The sequence below is a fragment of the Loxodonta africana genome, chromosome 7 (genome assembly GCF_030014295.1).
Source record: "Loxodonta africana isolate mLoxAfr1 chromosome 7, mLoxAfr1.hap2, whole genome shotgun sequence".
Classification (NCBI taxonomy): Eukaryota; Metazoa; Chordata; class Mammalia; order Proboscidea; family Elephantidae; genus Loxodonta; species Loxodonta africana.
In genome coordinates this window covers 45324078-45340817 of record NC_087348.1, presented here as the reverse complement: position 1 = coordinate 45340817, position 16740 = coordinate 45324078, and positions in this window count along the sequence as shown.

The following is a 16740-nucleotide window of genomic DNA, read 5'->3' as shown; positions in this document are numbered from 1 at the left end:
TTGTTGTTAGATGCCTTTGATTCGGTTCTGACTCATAGTGACCCTATGTACAACACAACAAAATATTGCCTTGTCCTGTGCAGTTCTCACAATTGTTGCTATGTTTGAGGCATTTGTTTCAGTAATGGTGTCAATCCATCTTATTGAGGGTCTTAGTCTTTTTTTGCAGACCCTCTCCTTTACCAAGTCTGATGTCTTTCTCCAGGGACTTGTCCCTCTTGATAACAAGTCTCCCTTTCCTCTCTTCTAAAGAGGATTATGGCTGCACTTCTCCTAAGTCAGATTTGTTCAATCTTATGGCAGTACATGGTATGTTAAATTCTTCACGAACATTATAATTCAAAGACATTGGTTTTTCTTTAGTCTTCCGTATTCAGCTTCCACCTTTTGCATGCATATAAAAAAAAAAAATTTATAAGGTTTTTGAAAATACCATGGCTTGGTTAGGCACACCTTAGTCCTCAAAGTGACATCTTTACTTTTTAACATGTTAATGAAGTCTTTTGCAGCAGATTTGCCTAATGCAATACATCCTTTGATTTCTAGACTGCTGCTTCCATGGGAGTTGATTATGGATCCAAGTAAAATGAAATCCTTGACAAATTCAGTCTTTTCTCCACTTTTCATGATGTTGCTTATTGGTCTAGTTGTGAGGATTTTTACTTTCATTATGTTAAGATGTATTCTGTACTGAAGGCTGTGGTCTTTGATCTTCATCAGTAAGTGCTTCAAGTACTCTTGGCTTTCAGCAAGCAAGGTTATATATCTGCATATGCAGATTGTCAATGTATGTTACTAAGTTTGTAAGATAGGATTCTCTAGTAATTAATAGCCATCTTTTTCCCATACAGAGAACAAAATGAACTCAGAGAAAAGCATTGGTAAGAAATGGAGACAGAGAGAAACAATTCTGATGACATTTTTGGAACTCAGTGAAGAAGCTAGCAGTCCCCCTCTCCCTTTTTATTTCCTTCATCAGATTTGACCTGTTTTCAATGACTTGCAAGTAAAATCTAATGGTAGATTATTAGAATTGTAGATGAAAGGAAAAATAGGTCAAATCTAGAAGACAAAATGTTTTCATCAATTTAGAAGGATTAGGCAAGGGTGGAAATAATGGCAAAGTGAATGCACAGAAGAATTATTAACACTTGAGTGAGGCAAGTGATTATGGACTTTAGAAATTCAGAGCATGACCCTGAATGTTCTTTTTATGAGATCATCTCTTTGTTTTGTAGAGCTTGGCTGTAGCAGCTTAAGTAGACGTGTCAAGCTGCTCAACAGAGGAGGTATGCACGTATATGATTCAACAGGCCCTTACTAAATGTTGTGGGTGAGTTTCTATGAGACAGACTTAAATAAGAAAAATTAGAGTAGAATGAAACATAATTTAGAGTAGAAAACAACCCAACTAAGAAAAATGGGAGATTCAGACAACCAACCAGTGTGACTGAGCTTATTATAAAGAGTTCAGTGAATTGCTAGTATTATCGGTGGTGCAGTGTTTAAGAACTCGGCTGCTAACCAAAAGAATGGCAGTTTGAATTCACCAACCACTCCTTGGAAACCCTATGGGGCAGTTCTACTCTGTCCTATAGGGTCACTATGAATCAAAATCAACTTGACCACAATGGGTTTGTTTATTTTAAGTATAATTAGTGACATGAGTAAAACTATTTTCTTGCTAAGACTTCTAAAGGTGAAATATTTCTATTTAATAATGGTTAGTTACTTTTTTCTTCTTCACTTAAGAAAGTGGCTGTACCAGACAGAAGCCCAGTTCTTGATTTGTCTGCACAGTTTTGTGTAGCTTCCACATGCTGGGTTGCTCTGGATTTAAAAGGAGATCCCCAGCTAGGTGAAGGAGATGACAACAGTGCAGATCCAAGCATCCAAACAGCAGGCTTTATGATACAGCAGTTGGAACATTCATATATCCACCAAAATTAGAAAACTTCAGAAAGAGTTGCTCGTGAAAATATGAACTGACCTTTAATTGAGGCTATAATGTAGCTTTTTTTTTTTCTTTCTTCCAAAGCTGCTGTGAATGGATGACAGATGCAAGATTTATCGCATCAAGAATTTAATCAGAAAAACATATTTTCTTTCCTAGGGATGTAGTAACTTGTTTTGTTATATGAAGAAAAAATATAACACTTCTGTGCACAGTTGCCGATTTCCAAGTCCTTTTGTTTTCCCAGATGTTGTGATACATTTGATTCTTTTCCTTTTTAATCACACATCCAAATACTGGCATGACTTGGGATATATTAAGAGCCCAATATATTGTTTTTTAAGTTTTGTATTTGTCTAAAAGGATGTGTGTTTTCCCAACTTCCTTTATTAATGACATCACAAAATGCCAATGTAACACAAATTGTCCATGAAAGACTGGTTCCCTACTATTTTCCAAATAATTTGGAAATACAAAAGGCCCTAAAAAGTAAAAAAACAAAAACAAAAAAACCCCTTTAACAAAATATGTTAGAAAATATATAATGTAAAAATAGCTCGTCTTTGATGTTACTCTTCATTGATTTAGAAATATATTGTGTATAAATATATACACATGCACATACATATATACATATATACTTACACACACACGTATGGAAAGAGACAAAGAAAGAAAACAAGTGCAACCGATAGAACAAATGAGGCAAAATATTAATAATAGATGAATCTAGGTAGGAGATATACCCTTTGCCATTGAGTCGAGTCTGACTCATAGACACCCTATAGGACATAGAACTGCCCCATAGGGATTCCAAGGCTGTAATCTTTATGGAACAGCCTGCCACATCTTTTTCCCAAGGAGTGACTTGTGGGTTTGAGACACTGAACTTTCCGTTAGCAGCCAGCCGCTTAATTACTGAGCCACCAGGGCTCAGGTGTTCTTTATATGCTCTTTACACCTATAAATGACTTTATAAATTCTTTATACTTTTTCAATTTATTTATAAGCTTGAAATTATTTTCAAAGAAAGAATAAAAACAAGCAGACAAACAAACAGCCCTAGTGATAGACTTTGTACTAAATTATTAAACAAAGTAAATACGCCAGTAATAAAGCTAGACTCCCTCTAACAGTTCAGGTACTAAACCTGCCTTTTGAATTTAATACCATATATACCTTTCAACAGTAAATTTGATAATGAATTTAATACAACTTTAAGATCTTCCTCCAACCACTTCATGGCATTTCTGGTTGAACATTTTAAGGAGTCGGTATTCTAATGAAAAATAAAGGAGGCAATATTTCAAAAGCCACTTTTATTTTTAAATGTCATGTAGAAATAGGACAAGGGAGAGAAAGCACAGAAAAAGGCAATTATAATAGTAACAGTGGCCCAGAGCAACGTGCAGGAAGATGCTTCTGGTCCTGATTCATGTCAACACGACCCCCATTCATGACACCAAAGTCAATGCAGGGCATTATAACAAGCAGTGCAATAACAGAGACATGGGTGGGCCAGGCCCCGAGATTCAACCATTTTCCATCTGATCATTGCCAAAGGGATAAAATCCATACTTCAACTTCATCTGTTCTTATTACAATCTTTGTCATTGGAATGAGGTGCCTGAATGTTAATAATCATTGCGGTCGAGGAAAGCTTGTAGTCGGCCGCGCTGCTGTAACCTTTTCAATATTCCATATTTGATTGGCTCCCCAATCCAGCCCGAGTTCTCACATGAAGCCGAGGTTGTAAAAGGTGATAACAGAAGCAGCCATCCAATCAGACTGAAGAACTTTGAAAAGGTCAAGCACATATGGAGTTGCCTCCCTGAGTGCATCAGAGAAATGAAATAAAGGCCCTGTTTTTTTACCTGAGATTTCATATCAGCCTTGGACTAGAATGATTCAAATCACAGAAGATAAAAAAGGAAACAACGTGTCCATCTCCATGAGGAATAAAAATGACTGCCATGGGATGATTTTCTTGTTGTTTCGAGGAGCTTAACTCAATGCAGGCTACTCTACGTATATTGAAATAACACAAACAGTATGGAATGACATTTAAGACAACTCAGGTTTAGGACTTCGGATAACATGAGTTTTAACCCCAGATCTAGCACTGATTAGTCCAATAACTTTGAGGAAAGGGTTTAGTATTTCCAAGCCTCAATATTCTTACCATGAAAACATAAAATTAATATGTTCCTGAAAACATTGCTTTATAGACGAGATAAAATATTTTTTTTTTTGATATAGTAATTTTAAGATAGTGGCACACAGCAGCAGAAATAATAATAAATAGAAGTAGTAGAAGTAATAGCAGGAGTAGGAATATTAGTAGAATCAATAGTAGAATCGTTTATCTTCATATGTGTTTTGGGGAATACAAATAAATTAGTCTGTCTTCTCACCAAATAGCTATATAACTAGAAATCATAATTTTTATATACACAAAACTCAAAACCCACTGCATCGAGTCGATTTTGACTCATAGTGACCCTACAGGACAGGTTAGAATTGCCCCATAGGGTTTCCAAGGAGCACCTGGTGGATTTGAACTGCTGACCTTTTGGTTAGCAGCCATAGCTGTTAACTACTATGCCACCAGGTTTCCTTATATGTACATACCCATCCCATACATATATATATAAAAACATGCAAACCCATATGTATATATATATACACAAACATACATGCCTACATACATATATATGCATACATACATATATATGCACATATACATTAATTTCTGATGGGGAATGAGAGCTAATCTATATTTCAAACAAGATAATTATCAATATTTTTGCCTCAGAATCTCTTATCTTGTAGAAGTGGAAACAGGAGAAAAACAGGAGAGAAGACTGTAAATGAACTGAAGAGGAGTGTGACGTTTGTACTGATCGACAGGAAGGAAATCCTGGCTAGAAACTGCTTGAAGACTACTCACATGTCACAAGTTCTGCCTACACTGCAAGCCGTCTCACACTTTTGTTTCTTTTTCTCCAATTGGGCCCCACCTCCCAGGTTTGGATACAATTTGATCTGTGTAGAAGCTCAGTTTCACACAATTCATTCAAAGCCACAACAACCAATTATTGCTGTTCTTAGGTGCTTTTGAGTCAGTTTCGACTCATAGGGACCCTACATACAAGAGAACAAAACACTGCCCGGTCCTGTGCCATCCTCACAATCATGTTTATGCTTGAGTCCATTGTTGCAGCCACTGTGGCAATCCATCTCATTGAAGGTCTTTCTCTCCTTCACTGATTCTCTACCAACCATGATGACCTTCTCCAGGGACTAGTCCCTCCTGATAACCTGTCCAAAGTACAGGAGATGAAGTCTCACCATCCTTGCTTTCAATAAGGATTCTGGCTGTACTTTTTCCAAGACAGCTTGTTCATTCAATTCAAAGGCATCAATTCTTCTTTGGCCTTCTTTATTCATTATCCAGCTTTCGAATGCACATTAAGTGTTTGGGTCAGGCATACCTTATATTTCAAGGTGACATTTCTGTTTTTTAACACTTTAAATAGGTCAACTTCAATATATTCTCTATTTATTGTGATGTTGTGAAGAGTTTTGTTTTCTTTATGTTGAGGTATAATCCATACCGAAGGCTGTGGTCTTCGATCTTCACCAGTAAGTGCTTCAAGTCCTCTTTGGTTTCAGCAAGCAAGGTTGTGTCATCTGCATAAAACAAGTTGCTAATGAGTTTTCCTCCATTCCTGATGCCGTGTTTTTCTTCATATAGTCCAGCTTCTCGGATTATTTGCTCAACATACAAATTCAGTAATTATGGTGAAAGGATACAACCCCGATGCACATCTTTCCTGTCTTTAAAACCTGCAGTGTCACCTTGTTCTGTTTTAACAAATGCCTATTGTTCTCTGTACACGTTCTGCATGAGGAAATTAAGTGTTCTGGAATTCTCATTATTTGCAAAGTTATTCATAGTTTCTTATGATCCACATAGTCAAATGCCTTTGCATAGTCAATAAAACACAGATAAACCTCTTTCTGGCATTCTTTGCTTTCAGCCAGCACCCATCTGACATCAACAAAGATATCTCTGGTTCCATGACCTCTTCTGAATCTGGCTAGAATTTCTGGCAGTTCCCTGTAGATGTACTGCAACAGCAATTTTTGAATGATCTTCAGCAAAACTTTACTTGAGTGTGATATTAATGATATTGGTCAATAATTTCCACATTCGGTTGGATCACCTTACTTAGGAATAGGCATAAATATGGCTCTCTTCCAGTCAGTTGGCCAGATAGCTCTCTTCCAAATTTCTTGGCATAGATGAGTGAACACTTCCAGCAATGCAAACGTTTGTTGAAACATCTCAATTGGTATTCCACCAGTTCCTGGGGCCTTGTTTTTTGCCAACGCCTTTAGTGCACCTTGGACCTCTTCCTTCAGTATCATCGGTTCTTGATCATATGCCACCTCCTGAAATGGTGGAATGTCCACTAATTCTTTTTGGTATAGAGGTTCTGAGTATCCCTTTCATATTCTTTTGATGCTTCCTGTGTCGTTTAATATTTTCTCTGTAGAATTCTCCAATATTGCAACTAGAGGCTTGAATTTTCTCTTCAGTTCTTTCAGCTTGACAAATGCCTAGTGTGTTTTTCCCTGTACATGTCGTTATAGGACTTTACCTTTTCTAATCCTTTGAAATTGTCTGTTCGGTTTTCTTATTTCATCATTTCTTCCTTTTGTGGTAGCTACTTAATATTCAAGAGCCAGTTTCAGAGCCTCTTCTGACATTTATTTTGGTCTTTTCTTTCTCTCCTGTTTTTTTTTTTAAGGACCTCTTGCTTTCTTCATGTATGAGGTCTTTGATGTCATTCCACAAGTCATCTGGTCTTTGGTCATCAGTGTTAAACGTTTCAAATCTATTCTTGAGATGATCTCTAAATTCAGGTGGGATATACTCAAGGTCGTACTTTGGCTCTCGTGGACTTGTTCTAATTTTATTCAGCTTCAACTTCAACTTGCATATGAACAATTGATGGTCTTAGTCCCCCTCAGCTTCTGGCCTTGTTCTGACTGATGATATTGAGCTTTTCCATCTCCTCTTTTCATAGATGCAGTCTATTCCATTCCTGTGTATTCTACCTGGCAAGGTCTATGTGTGTAGTAGTCATTTATGCTGTTGAAAAAAGGTATTTCAATGAAGAAGCCGGTCTTGCAGGCTTCTATCATGTGATCTCCAGGATTGTTTCTATCACCAAGGCCGTATTTTCCAACTACGGATCCTTCTTCTTTGATTCCAACCACCAGTAATTTTGCATTCCAGTCACCAGTAATTACCAATGCATCCTGATTGCATGTTCGATAAATTTCAGACTGCAGAAGTTGATAAAAATCTTCAATTTATTCATCTTTGGCCTTAGTTTTTGGTGCATAAATTTGAATAATAGTGGTATTGGCTGGTCTTCCTTGTAGGTATATGGATGTTATCCTGTCACTGACAGGAGTGTATGTCAGAATATATCATGATATGTTATGTTCTTTTTAATGATGAATGCAATGCCATTCCTCTCCAATTTGTCAGTCCCGGAATAGTCAGACCGTACGACTCTCTTATTCATAATGACTAATACCAGTCCATTGTAGCTCACTAAGGCCTAGAATGTCAATATTTGTACATTCCATTTTTGACAATTTCCAAATTTCCTTGTTTCATACTTTGTACATTTCATGTTCCAATTATTAATACATGTTTGCAGCTATTTCTTCCTATTTTGAGTCATGCCACATCAGCAGATGAAGGTCCTGAAAGCTTAACTCCATTCACGTCATTAAGGTCAACTCTACTTTAAGGAGGCAGCTTTTCACTAGTTGTCTTTTGAGTGCCTTCCAACCTGAGGGTCTCATCTTCAGGTACTATATCAGACAATGTTCTGCTGTTACTCATAAAGTTTTCATTGGCTAATTCTCAGAAGTAGGCCACCAGGTCCTTCTTCCTAGTCTGTCTTATGTGGAAATTAGTAATATATTATGGATGCTCAAATGCAGCTTTCATGTTAAGGCTCATTATGTATGTATTTTGATTACATGATGTAAAATAAAAGCTAGGACCTTTATAAAAAGGCAGAACAACAACATGGCACACAATAACCCATCCCATCACCCCCACAATCTATGGCAACTTTAATTCTGAATTCACATTGATCATGTTTTTCCTTTTCTTTTTATACGTAGTTATTCCGTCTGTGTTGTTGTTGTTGTTAGGTGCCGTTGAGTCAATTCTCACTCATAGTGATCCTATGTACCACAGAATGAAACACTGCCCGGCCCTGCACCATCTTTACAATCATTTTTATACTTGAGCCCATTGTTGCAGCCACTGTGTCAATCCATCTCATTGAGGGTCTTCCTCTTTTCAGCCAACCCTGTACTTCATCAAGCATGATGTCCTTATCCAGGGACTCATAACTCCTGACAACATGTCCAAAGTATGTAAGATGCAGTCTCGCCATTCTTTCTTCTAAGGAGCATTCTAGTTGTACTTCTTCCAAGATAGACCTGTTTGTTCCTTTGGCAGTCCATGGTATATTCAAAATTCTTTCACAACACCACAATTCAAAGGCGTCAATTCTTCTTTGGCCTTCTTTATTCACTGTCCAGCTTTCACATGCATATGATGCAATCAAAAATACCATGGCTTGGGTCAGGCGCACCTTAGTCTTCAGGGTGACATCTTTGCTTTTCAATAATTTGAAACGGTCCTTTGCAGCAGATTTGCCCAATGTAATGCATCTTTTGATTTCTTGACTGCCGCTTCCATGGCTGTTGATTGTGGATCCAAGTAAAATGAAATCCTTGACAACTTCAATCTTTTCTGCATTTATCATGATGTTGCTCATTGGTCCAGTTGTGAGGATTTTTTTTTTTTAATGTTGAAGTGTAATTCATATTGAAGGCTGTGGTCTTTGATCTTCATCAGGACGTGCTTCAAGTCGTCTTCACTTTCAGCAAGTAAGGTTGTGTCATCTGCGTAACGCAGGTTGTTAATGAGTCTTCCTCTGATCCTGATTACCCATTCTTCTTCATATAGTCCAGCTTCTCAGATTATTTGCTCAGCATAGAGATTGAATAGGTATGGTAAAAGGATACAACCCTGACACTCACCTTTCTTGAATTTAAACCACTCAGTATCCCCGTGTTCTGTCTGAACAACTGCCTCTTGATCTATGTAAAGGTTTCTCATGAGTACAATTAAGTGTTCTGGAATTCCCTTTCTTTGGAGTGTTATCCATAATTTGTTATGATCCACACAGTCAAGTGCCTTTCCATAGTCAATAAAACACGGGTAAACATTCTTCTGGTATCCTCTGCTTGCAGCCAGGATCCGTCTGACATCAACAATGAGATCCCTGGTTCTACATCCTCTTCTGAATCCAGCCTGAATTTCTGGCAGTTCCCTGTCGATGTACTGCTGTAGCTGCTTTTGAATGATCTTCAGCAAAATTTTGCTTGTGTGTGATATTAATGACATTGTTTGATAATTTGGTTGGATCGCCTTTCTTGAGAATAGGCATAAATATGGATCTCTTCCAGTCGATGGCCATACAGCTGTCTTCCAAATCTCTTGGCATAGATGAGTGAGCACTTCCAGCGCTGCATCCGTTTGTTGAAACATCTCAGTTGATATTCCGTCAATTCCTGGAGCTTTGTTTTTCACCAATGCCTTCAGTGCAGCGTGGAATTCTTACTTCAGTACTGTCAGTTCCTGATCATATGCTACTTCTTGAAATGGTTGAACGTCAACTAATTCTTTTTGGTATAATGACTCTGTGTATTCCTTCCATCATCTTTTGATGCTTCCAGTGTCATTTAATATTTTCCCCATAGAATCCTTCACTATTGTAACTCGAGGCTTGAAATTTTTCTTCAGTTATTTCAGCTTGAGAAACACCAAGCCTGTTTTCTATCTCCAGCTCTTTGCACATGTCATTATAATACTTTACTTTGTCTTCTCAAATTGCCCTTTAAAATCTTCAGTTCTCTTACTTCATCATTTCTTCCTTTTGCTTTAGCTGCTTGACGTTCGAGAGCAAGTTTCCGAGTCTCCTCTGACATCTATCTTGGTCTTGTCTTTCTTTCCTGTCTTTTCAATGACCTCTTGTTTTCTTTATGTAGGATGTCCTTGATATCATTCCACAACTCGTCTGGTCTTCAGTCATTAGAGCTCAATGATTCAAATCTATTCTTCAGATGATCTCTAAATTCAGGTGGGATATACTGAAGGCCGTACTTTGGCTCTCGTGGACTTGCTCTGATTTTCTTCAGTTTCAACTTGAAATTGCATATGAGTAATTGATGATCTGTTCCAAATCAGCCCCTGGCCTTTTTCTGACTCAGAGCAATGAGCTTTTCCATCATCTCTTTCCACAGATGCAGTCAATTTGATTCCTGTGTATTCCATCTGGCAAGCTCAATGTGCACAGTCACCATCTATGTTGGTGAAGGAAAGTATTTGCAATGAAGAAGCCATTGGTCTTGCAAAATTCTATCGTTTGATCTCCAGCATTGTTTCTATCACCAAGGCTGTATTTTCTAACTACTGATCCTTCTTCTTTGTTTTCAACTTTCTCATTTCAATAACCACTAATCACCAGTAATTATCAATGCATCCTGATTGCATGTTCAATCAATTTCAGACTGCAGAAGCTGATGAAAATCTTCAGTTCCTTCATCTTTTGCCTTAGTGGTTGGCATGTAATTTTGAATAATAATCATGTTAACTGGTCTTCCTTGTAGGCGTATGGATATTATCCTATCACTGACAGCGTTGTACTTCAGGATAGATCTTGAAAGGTTCTTTTTGAAGATGAATGCAAGACCTTTCCTCTTCAAGTTGTCATTCCCGGCATAGTAGACTACATAACTGTCAGATTAAAAATGGCTGATATGAGTCCATTTCAGCTCACTAATGCCTAGGATATTGATGTTTATGCATTCCATTTCATTTCTGATGATTTCCAATTTTCTTAGATTCATGTTTTGTACATTCCAGGTTCTGATTACTAATGGATATTTTCAGCTGTTTCTTCCTATTTTGAGTAGTGCCATATTAGCAAATGGTGGTCCAAAATGCTTTTCTCCATGCACGTCATTAAGGTCAACTCTACTTTAAGGAGGCAGCTCTTCCCCTGTTGTCTTTTCAGTGCCTTCCAACCTGGGGAGCTCATCTTCCAGCACTATATCAGACAATGATCCGCTGCTATTCATAAGGTTTTCACTGGCTAATTCTTTTCAGAAGTAGACTGCCCAGTCCTTCTTCCTAGTCTGGAAGCTCAGCTCAAACCTGTCCTTCACGGGCAACCCTGCTGGTATCCGAATACCGGTGGCATAGCTTCTAGCATCACAGAAACACACAAGCCCCCACAGTATGACAAACTGACAGTCATGTGGGTGATTTCTTCTGTAGGTATTTCTTAAAATTGTTGTCTTAATTCTTTAAATGGATATTATTTTGGATGGTAATATCTTGGAGTTTCCTTTTTTTTTACTTAATAATGAATTTCCAAAATTCATCCACATTGTTTTTCATCAGTGTAGTTTATTTGTTTTGACTGTAGAATAGTATTCTAATTTATAAATAAATCACACTTTCTTAATACACACTGCCTTTGATGTGTATTTGATTTAATATGAGCTTTTTTTTTTCTTTTTTCTATTGAAAACAGAACTTCTTTGAACATTCTTGTCCATTTCTCTAATTGTATACCAAAACCAAACCAAATCCTTCGCCGCCAAGTTGATTCTGACTCATAGTGGCCCTATAAGAGAGAGTAGAACTGCCCCATAGGGTTTCCAAGGAGTGCCTGGTGGATTTGAGCTGCCAACCTTTTGGTTAACAGTGCAGCTCTAAAACGCTACGCCACAAGGGTTTCCCTAGCTTAATAAGAACAGGAAATTCTTTTGGATAAATATCCAAGAAACAGAAATGTCAGGCTGTAAGGGATATGAATGTTCATTTTCAGAAAATAAGGCCAAACTGCTTAACAAGGTCGTTTTCCAATGTACATTCCCATCGGCAACAATTTAGAAGTTAAATCCATATATTCTCCGAAAGTGTTATCATCAAGTATTTTAAATGTTTTGTCATTCAGATGGGTATAAAACAGTTTCTTAATATGGACTCCATTTGCATTTTCTTGATCAATATTGATTTAGAAAATCTCTTCGCATATTCACTGACTTATTGTTTCTTCTTTTGTGAAATGCCTTGCCATGATTTTACCCATTTTTAATAGTTTGTTTATGAAATTTTCTTACTATTTTGTAGGATTTCTTCATATATTCTTTTGCCAAGTTTCAGACTTACAGAGATCAGCAGCCTGGAAATTTTTAGAGATTTCCCTTGGAATCAACCCCTGTGGAAGAAAAGAGGAAAAATAGAGCAGAATGAAATGCTGGGCTGAGATGCAGTTTCGGTGAAGGCCACGACTAAGCCCAGGAGAGACTCCAGATTTACCATGAGACTTTAGAGCTGCCTGACCTGGGAAAAGTGAGATGGACCTTAAATCAGACTCCAAGATGTATAAGTGCAAGCATTGTATCAGTCTTCTCCAATACTCTTGTCTTCAGCACTTAAAATAATAAAGGCACAATAAAACATCTGCTGATTCAATCTTATTCTCTTGACTCCTACTCATTCTAAAATTCTGAGTCTACCATTTTACTGGCATCCCTGGGTGGTACAAATGGTTAAGTGCTTGACTACTAGCTGAAATGTTGACAGTTCCAACCTACCCAGAGGTGCCTTAGAAGACAGACCTGGAAATCTGCTTCTGAAAAGTCACAGCCTTGAAAGCCTCACGGAGCAGTCCTACTCTGCACACATGGGGTTGCCATGAGTTAGAAATGACGTGATGGCAACTTACAACAATAATCATTTTATTAACTTTTCAATCAAAGATTTCATAGAATATTTCGTATCTTTTGCTTAATAGAAAATATAAGAATGACAAAAAAATTATTGGTGCCTTCTCCTTGTTTAGGGGAGTATCAGGATATTTAATTACTTTCACATGTTTGAAATTTACCATCAGAGTAAATTTTTGTACAAACAGAACTTACAAATAGTACTCGTTCCAACTCATTTAGCCTTTTATCTAGTTTTACTATAGACTCAAAATTTCAGCACCGAAAATTTGTCCCCATGCTACTGAAAATTTCTCTAAAAATATTGCTGTGATAAAATTAGGATTCAGCGCCACAAAGAAGCATTATATTATAAATAGTAGCTCTATAATTTGTATTAGTGTGGTTCTGAAATAATTCCCCCAATGATAATACTTCAGCAAATTACAAGATCACTAAGTACTTATTTTTTCACAGTATAAAAATTTTCACTGGGGATAGCTGTGTAGATCTACAGATCACCAAAGTTACATTGTAAATCATATTTATAAAGATAAATCATGATAGGTTCTCCAAGTTTTTTAACTTAGTAATTGGCTGTTGAATTGAGTAACCAGGACATAGGCCAAGACACAGCCATTTGAACAGAACAAGGGGATACTGAGTCGTTTAAAATCAGGAGAGCATTGTATCCTTTCACCATACTTATTCAACCTGTATGCTGAGTAAGTAATCCGAGAAGCTGGACTATATGGCAAAGAACACAGCATTAAGATTGGAGGAAAACTCATTAACAACATGCGATTTGCAGAAGACTCAACTTTCCTTACTGAAAGTGAAGAGAACTTGAGGTATTTACTGATGAATGTTTATATTTTTAACTTAATAATACATCCTGTATTAGTTTCCTAATAAGTGAAACTTTGTGGTTGTATTAATTTATACTTTCACGATTTTTATTAAAGCTGATTTAACATAAGGGACTCTGCTATCTGCTGACCTGCTTTCCTAATTTGAAAGTTATAAAAAAACAAACAACAACAGTAACAAAACAACCTTTAAAAGTCTCTGGAAATTGCCCTAAAGGTAAACAGCAGGACAGAAAACATCTCTTTAAGAATATCTACCAAGTTCAGTAAGAAAGGCCGGAGTCTGCGGTATTTGAACAAAGACCACTCCCTTCCTTGCCCCTCCAGCTCAAGGAGGCAAAAATTCCCCTGTAGACTGCTGAGATCAACAACACAGGATTTCCCCTCTCTCCAGCTTCTAGTTGGAGGCATTTCTTTCTAAAAGGAGCAGAACTTCTTTGTTTTGTTTGCTCGTTTATTTTTAATATCTTGTCCCAGTTTCCTGTTGTCAGAAAGGCTTGCTTCTCCTGGCATGGAACCACTGCTTTATGATTTGGGGGAAGGATCACTGGGGCCCCAGAATTTTTTTTTTCTAAGTACTGAGCAATTTTAGTCCAGAGGGGGAGGCTTCCTTCTTCTGCCCAACCCCCACATACAACAGAGTTTCTACCTTGGACGCTGAGAATACTGGGGCCCCAGTGATCCTTCCCCCAAACATAAAGCAGTGGTTCCATGCCAGGAGAAGCAAGCCTTTCTGACCCCAACGAGTGTTCAGCTCCTAGGGCAGAGGTATCACTCAGAGAGAAGTTTACCTTTGCCACATTCCCAGCTCTAGAACCCTGACTTAGAGATTTTGACTGAGGTATGAAGGAAGCCTTAAAACATGTAGTTCCTAATCTCTTTTCAAAGGAACTGAGGTCTTTGCAAAAAAGTACATGATTTAGTGTATTACACTCATTGACAATCAGATGTTAAACCAACCTTGCATCCTTGGGAAAGTTTCACTTGGTTTTAGTCTAAAATTCTATTCATATGTTGTTAGATTTGGTCCTAGAATTTTGTTGAGGGTTTTTGTCTCAATATTCATAAAAGATACCAATCTTTTGTTTTCCTTTCTTGTGACATCTTTGAGTTTTTGGTATCAGGATAATAAAACAAACCAAAACACCAAACTCCATCAAGTCCATTCCAACTCATATCAACCTCATATGTTACAGAGTAGAACTGGTAAAAAAACTGCTACATAGGGGAAAACCCTGGCTGTAATCTTTATGGAAGCAGAGCACAAGTTTTTTCCTCCAAAAAACTGTTGGGTGGGTTCCAATTATCAACTTTTAGGTTGGCAGCCAATCGTGAATCACTTGTGCCACTTAAAACTGTTACTGTTGGTTTATTCTGGTGCTATAGGACAGAGTAGAGCTGACCCGTAGGACCTCCAAGGAGTGGCTGGTACATTCTAACTGCTGACGTTTTGGTTAGCAGCCTGAGCTCTTAACTACCACGCCACCATAGAGGGACCATTTATCAACATAATAGTGGCCTCATAAAATGATTTGGGAAACTCATTTCATTCTTTTTTGAAAAAAAAATTGTGAAGAATTGGTATTAATTATTTTTTACATATTTGGTCAAATTCATCAGGAATGCCATTTGGGTGTGGAAATTTTTTTTTTTTTTGGGTGGACTTTTTTTAATGACTTTTTTTTAAATTGTACTCTAGATGAAGGTTTGCAGAACGAACTAGCTTCTCACTAAACAGTTAGTACACACATTGTTTTGTGACATTGGTTAACAACCCCATGACATGTCAACACTCTCTCTTTTCAACCCTGAGTTCCCTATTACCAGCTTTCCTGTTCCCTCCTGCTTTCTAGTCCTTGCCCCTAGGGTGATGTGTCCCTGTAGTCCTGTTTTGTTTTATGAACCTGTTTAATCTTCAAATGAAAGGTGAACCTCAGGAGTGACTCCCTTACTGAGCTAAACAGGTATCCAAGGGCCATACTTTCAGGGTTTCTCCAGACTTTGTTAAGACAGTAAGTCTGTTTTTTTTTTTTTTTTTTTCTAGTTAGAATTTTGGTCTACATTTTTCTCCAGCTCTGTCTGGGACCCTCTATTGTGATCCCTGTCAGAGCAGTCAGTGGTGGTACCTGGGCACAATGTAGTTGTGCTGGACTTAGTCTGGTGGAGGCCGTGGTAGTTGTAGTCCCCTAGTTCTTTGCACAAATCTTTCCCTTGTATCTTTAGTTTTCTTTATTATCCCTTGCCCCTTAAGGGGTGAGACCTTTTAAGACCCTAGAAGCTACCCACCAAAGTAGAATGTAGAACATTTTCTCTATAAACTATTTTATGCCAGTTGAGCTAGATATTCCCTGAGATCATGGTCCTGTGGGTAGTTTTTTTGATTACTAACTCAATCTTTGCTCTTGAGATAGTTCTATCTGATTATCTATTTCATCTTGAGTTAGTTTCAGTAGTTTGTGTTTTTGTAAGAATTTTTCCGTTTTACCTAGTTTATTGGCGTACAATTATTTATACTATTTGTTTATAATCCTTTTTATTTCTGCAGTCGTTGGTAATAATCCCTCTTCCGTTTCCAGTTCCGGTAATTTTAATCATCTCTCCTTTATTCTTGGTCACTCTAGCTAAATACTTGTCAATTTTATTTACTTTGTACATTCACTGAGCATTTATTAAATGTCCAATCATATGCTAAGCACTTGATAGAAACTTGATAGAAACAGGTAAACACTAAAGACCCAAAACAGACACAGTGACTGCTCTGTTTCCCATTTTATTTGTCTATTCAATTATTTAATGAAATTTGAATTTTAAAATAAGTGGATAAAAAATTTAAGAGAAATGAAATTTCAACCATAATATGCACTATTATAAGAGTTATATTTTGCTGTGAAAATATATAGAAAGATAATTTACTCACAGAAGTCAGGGAATACCACTGAGCTATGACTTAAAGAAATATAAAGGTGTTACAAGATGTGAAGATGGGGAAAAAATTTCCAGGGAAAGAAAATAGCATGTGCAAAGACCTTG